The sequence below is a fragment of the Pistacia vera genome, unplaced genomic scaffold, assembly GCF_008641045.1.
Source record: "Pistacia vera cultivar Batoury unplaced genomic scaffold, PisVer_v2 Contig88, whole genome shotgun sequence".
NCBI lineage: Eukaryota > Viridiplantae > Streptophyta > Magnoliopsida > Sapindales > Anacardiaceae > Pistacia > Pistacia vera.
This window is the reverse complement of record NW_022196756.1, coordinates 157700-164489: the sequence shown is the minus strand read 5'-3', so window position 1 is coordinate 164489 and position 6790 is coordinate 157700. Positions and strand designations below refer to the sequence as shown.

At 28.9% G+C, this 6790-nt stretch overlaps 1 pseudogene; it reads right to left on the bottom strand.

The window, feature by feature from the left end:
* Positions 1-763: 763 nt before the first annotated feature.
* LOC116119268 lies at positions 764-6511 on the bottom strand (annotated as a pseudogene).
* Between the last annotated feature and the right edge of the window lie 279 nt (positions 6512-6790).

Below are 6790 nucleotides of genomic sequence, written 5' to 3'. Positions count from 1 at the left end.
CTTTCTGCAAGCGACTTGCAATGGGAAGGCATCAAGAGAGAAGGTAATACAATTTTTGTGTAATATAAAACTAAACAAAAAATATTATAAATTCTCTGTTATTTGTTGACTTATTTATTTGGAATTCAACTTTATATTATCCTATTATTTTTATATATATATACAGTTATAATGCAATTTGTATTTCTAGCATGTTTAAATATTTATTGAAATTCATTGTTTTTTTAAACCTGTTGGTGCGGCAATGGGTGACAGACAAAAGGAGTTCGAACAGATACTACCCAATGTTCGTAGCAACATAGAAAATCTAAATGGTACAAGAGAAAAATGCAACGATATGATTAATGCTTTATTTGAAATCGTGGACGATGTTAAGCTTATTGTTGCTGATCTTAAGACATGGGAGTATTCGATCGATCTCAAATCAGAATGTTCTAATTAGATGATTACAGAACCTGGACCTACACCATTTGCTGAACCTTGACAAATATATAAAGCAATACACACATGTTTTTTGATATTAAAATATATTAAATAAATCTCTATTCCCATATAAATTGTTTTTTTTCTTTTTTTTTTTGTTTGTTGTTTGAAATTATTTTGTATTGGTTAAACAATAGATTCGCAATATTGTAATACCAGTATTTCAATATTTGCTGATACAATCCAAATTAATGTTCGTAAGAGTGTACCAGTCATTAACCAAGTATAGCAGTACAATAGCTCCACACATAGTTCAGTAATAATATATCAGGGAATATTTTTACAAATACAAACATACACCACTATGAAACGTAACCCAGTGAACACCATCATTCAACACAATCCCTGTTGACATCAAAAGCTCACCAAACCGATTCACATCAATACCCTTCTCATTATTCTTCTTAAAGTCAATCCCGCATGGGCGCAACAACTCCACAGAATCACTTGCAAACCATAACTAGGAAAATTTCCATTCTCGTCCGAAAACGTTAGCCCTAATTGAATCAATTTCAACATATCGACATATCTTTCAACATCTGGTAGTTATAATTGTTTATATTCTTGAAAGTCCCAACCAGACGCAAAACAACGCTAGGAAACTCAGTATCCATGGCTATGTAATTATACTTATCAACAATTTCACGAATTAAAGCAAATTCCTCTTTGAGATTATCATTCCACATCTCTCAAAACATAGCATAAGTAACATGAAACCTCAAGGTTTGAACTGAGTTACCGCTGTTACCACAAACGTCAACGTTTCAATCCTTTTTTACTAGATCTCTCTCTTCGTCTTGCAGAATCAAACTCTCTAAGAAATTGAAATCTTCATCAGGAAATCTGGACTTAAATGCATCACAACAGACTTCTCGAGTGTTCAAGAACATGCGTGAGACAACATTAAAAGCTCTATCTCTTTCCTTTTCAACTGCAACAAAGGTAGATTTTAGCTTGCTGTTGCAGTCCAACATTTCTTTCTCTTTCTTTCAAGAACATCATTTTCTAACTTTGCATTTGAACATGATTGTTCAATAACTGATAATTTCTTCTTATGAAACCCTGATTCATTCATAGCTTCTACCATCTGTTTCCATAAATCCCTTATTTCCTCTGTGATTTTGGCCCTGTGAACAATAAATCTTTTTTTGTTTGTTTTCAAATTTGCAATGACTTTATCGGAGGCCAACCATCGCCTCCTGATTTCCAAATAAGCCATAACTCTCTATTCCACAAACATGTCAACAACAACAACAATAATATAAAAAAAATTAATAAACTAAAAGTAAACCAAATTCATCAATTTTAAATCACAGAATTCACCTCTTTTGATGTAAGTTCTTCAAGGTCTTTTTTAGACATTGTCTTTAAACTATTGGGAGGAATTGAAACTTGAGCTTCCTCATCACACACCTTTTTACGCTTGCTTCGCCTGATCAGTGGCAACTCTTCTATATCTTCATCTTTATGTTCAATTTCAAATATAGATGGTGCCGCAGAAATAGGGCCTATCAATTTGGGCATAGAAGTTGATACCGAAGTTGTTGAATTTGGGGAAGCTTTTTCGATATACACTACCAGGGGAAAAAAAAAAAGCTACATGAGAAACAGTTAATAAATAAATGAAAACTGATCATATAAAAAATTGCAATACCTTTTTTGAATTGAAGAATCGAGTATTTCTCTAACATATCGAAAACATCAAATGTTCGTTGATTGCGAATAAAATTCGCCAATGTCTAGATGCCAGATTCGTTCACATCTATTTTATCGAGATTGTGGTGGGGTATTTTAGCTTTTGTCCATTCTGTGGGTAATCCACCCTAACCTTTTTTGCAACCCAACAGAAAATATCTATCATTCCATTCACGCATTTTATTTGATAATCCAGTTAACAATTCTCGACCTTTTCTACCCTCGATAAAATAGAATGGACTATTCAACCTCTTTTTCAATGCATAGAAGTAGTTAAAAATATAAAAAATAGGTAGAATATCATGCATCAAACACAGAGCTTCAAAACCCTAAACTATTTTCCAAGCATTAGGATGGAGCTGACTGGGTGTAACGTTATAAGAAATCATAACTTCTTTGACAAATGAAGAGAAAGGAGGAGCAAGACCACACTGGAGAAAAATTTCAAAAAATGTGAAAAACCTAGGTGGTGGTTGTGAATCTACAAAAAATTTAAAACCGTCGCATGGTAATAAATCAAAATCGTCGCCAATATTGTACTGTTTTCATAATTGCAAAAGATCAACACAGGTAATTATGCTAGGAATTTCTATAAGCGACATTGTCAGACAAAAAAATGAGATGCAAATAAAACCCAGTAAGAAAAACTAAAATTACCCACAAATTGTTGGTTAATGCAGGTAAAAACAGAGTTGAACAGTGATGTGAGTCGATAAAAATAATAAATTTAGTCAATGAAGTAATATAATTCAGTTTGTTGATACATACGAAAGCTTTAAAAGTGCAACTGTGATTACAGAATCAACGGAAAAAATGCCTTAATCCCTAATTTGCTTTTAAAGACGATGAACATATTAAACAGTAACATTTTAATCAAGCGAAAGATATCCAACTCCGAATATAATTACACCTGATAAAAAACTTATTGTAGTCATTTAAAACATAAACAAAATATTTAATAATTTAACAACTATAATTAATTATGAACTTCATTTTTTCATTATTGTTTAAAAAAAATATAAAGATTTCATGATATAAAAATATATCGAACTATTAATTTCCTAATGATTTATTTTGTAAAAATTAATTTGCTCATTAATGTATTGCTCTTAATAAATTGCAAGTGAGATGAATTTGATCCTATAAATAAATGGTGAGGTATAATGCATGGCATTTATAAATATATATATATAGTTATGTGAATTTCAATGGACTCATACATTGTATATGTTATAGAATATTGTGTTTGACTGGTTATTGAAATTAATAACATTGCTATATATATATATATATATATATAGAGAGAGAGAGAGAGACAGACAGACAGACAGACAGATAGACAGACAGACAGACAAACAGATTTATCTGAACGTTAGACTGCTATTATCTTCTGTATGGTGTATTTGATCTACTTTAAGGTTTAGATTTTCTTTTTTCTTTATATCGTACTACTTTCATTTCTTAAATAATTTATGCATAATAATATTTATATGCTTCCTACTGATGTATTTCTCTTACATCTTTATTTTATTGTTCGTTAATATAGATATATACAAGTAGATGAAACGATTGCTCCTTATAGATACAATGTAGTTCCTATTAAAGCTAATGAATATATTCTTTCAGTGAACTATTTTTGTACAATTGTTAAATTGAATATTGATTGTGATATCAAATTCAAATTACTCAAGTTTTTTAATACAGGTAAGTTTGACGATTTTAAGTTTGAAAATATTTATATAAATTCTTGGAAAACCTACAAAGTACAAATTGAAAACTTCGCGGTTCATCATAATTTTTAATTAGAATTGTAATCGATTAAGATTTCCATGAGATCAAAATTTAATTGATGAACCATTTATTTATATATAATGGGCATGTAGAATTGTGACGAGTTAATTAGAATACCATAATATAAGTATAATTGTAATAGATACAAGTATCTTTTGGTTATAATGTTAGAGTCGAAGTTATTCTCAGTTGTCAAATCAATAAATACATGATATACTTTTGGTAGACCATTGTCCAACCAACAATTTATTCATAGTTATAATAATAATGTCTCCTTTTTTTGGAAATTTTCTTTGTTGCCGAACATTTTAATGCATGGCTGTAACAGATGAAGCTCTGTTTCAGTTCAAATCTTGCTGCAAAACCATAATATTCTATCCTATAAAGTTTTAATAAAACATTTGTCGATCCATAAATTTACATAAAAAACTGTAGTAAATCATTTGTTATCAATTTTTGCATACAATTATAATAATTTGGACTCGACAAAGCTGAAAAAAAGAATACAATTAACAAAATATATTTTTTTGTTTTGGTTAGGTACAAGATTGTAAGATGGTTCTTACGGATCAAGATGCAACAACTATACAGTCATATATTTGGGAATTATATTTGCAAGTGATTGAAAACTACAGATTGGAATATGATTCTGGAAAAATAAGTATTGTTGATTTGAGAACAAAAGTATGCAAGGAGAATAGAAAATTGAGAATGTTTATATGGAACAAAAAAAGACCTAAATTTCCAAAGCCAATCAGAAACTCAATCTCCAAAAAAGAAAAAAATATTTAATATTAGAACTTCATATAATTTATTATCTAGAGAGTAAACGAGTTTAGTCTATATCTTTGTTGTTTTAGTTTTTTTATCAACTATAAATTGGTGTTTTGACGTATGAACTTCATAGCAAAATGATCCATAATAAACTTCCGACAAAAAATAACTAGCTTATTTATTTTCGTATAGTCATACAATTATTTTGTATATTACATGGTTGTCAATACTTTTTAGATAGATATGAAATAATTGTTGAGTGAATTAGTTTATGTTTTCTTGAATGATATAATTTGTTGTGTAATATAGTCTCAATCATATTATTATTATTATTTTGAATTCCAGGTGACACATCTGAAAAACAAAAACAATGTGTAATGAAGACAAAGAAAGATCCAATAATTTCTTTAAATACTTCTATAAATATAAATGAGATATTTAATTACTGTTTTTGCCTTTTGGGTAAGATTTTCTATGATATAATTTGTTGCATGGTATAGTATTAATTCTATTTTCTTTATTTTGAAATGCAGACGAGAGATCTAAAAAACAAAAACAATGTGTATCAAACACAGAGAAATGTTCAACAAGTTCCTCAAATGCTTCTATAAATGTAAATGAGATACGTGAGGAAAATAGAACGGAGAGGATGTCTAAATTAAAAAGGAAGAGAGGTAAAAAAATATCATATTAGTGGTTACCTATGTTTTTTAGATTATGATAAGTTAAATTGACTGACTAAATCTATATTTTTTAGGTGCTTCTCCATGTGCAGATCCTGATTCTAATATTCCAATTACTAATGCAGAACAATACAATCGTGAATTTTGAATATGACAACATAAATTCAAAAATTCAGTTTGTTATTTTTTAAAACATAATATTATTTCATTACATTGTAAAAATAAAGGTGTGGAACTTTGTCGAACCATTTTTAACATTGCAAGTGTTGTTGAATATTGTGATGACCTTTTTTTTATTATTTTCATTCTCAGGTCAGACATTGAAAAAATAAAAGAAATCTTTATCAGAGACAAATAGAGGTTCAAAATCTCGCTCAACAGAAAGAGGTAACAAATGTCATAATAATTTATTTAAATACTTCTATAAATATAAATGAGATATTTAATTACTATTTTTGCCTTTTTGTTAAGCTCTTCTATTATATAATTTGTTACATGGTATAGTATTAATTCTAATATTATTATTTTGAAATCCAGATGAGAGATATAAAAAACAGAAACAATGTGTATCAAACATAGAGAAGGGTTCAACGAGTTCTTCAAATACTTCTGTAAATGTAAATGAGATACGTGAGGAAAATATAACATAGAGGATATCTAAATTAAAAAGGAAGAGAGGTAAAAAATATCATATGAGTGGTTACCTATGTTTTTTAGATTATGATAAGTTAAATTGGCTGACTAAATCTATGTTTTTCAGGTGCTTCTCCATGTGTAGATCCTGATTATAAGATTCCAATTACTAATGCAGAACAACACAATCGTGAGTTTTGAATCTGACAACATACGTTTAAATATTTAGTTTGTTATATTTTAAAAACATAATGTTATTTCATTACATTGTAAAAATAACGGTGTGGAACTTTGTCGAACCATTTATAACATTGCAAGTGTTGTTGCATATTGTGATGATCTTTTTTATTATTTTCATTTCCAGGTCAAACATTGAAAAAACAAAAGAAATCTTTATCAAAGACAAATAAAGGTTCAAAATCTCGCTCAACAGAAAGAGGTAACAATGTCATATTGTTACTTAGACATATTTAGATGTTAACTCAAATATTAAAGTTACTTGGAAAAAAAAAAATGTCATTGTGAGTTTCCAAATTAATAGAACACATCTAAGTATTAACTTTATTACTTTCTAAAAATATCACGTTATTTCTTTGCACAGTGGAAAAAGAGTCCTGGAATTTGGTGAACCATCCTACAAGTGCATTCATTGTAGATCAGTCATGTGGTACGAAGAGCGAATTGTTAAGAACCAAGAGCCAGCCATCCCTTTGTTTTCATTATGTTGTATG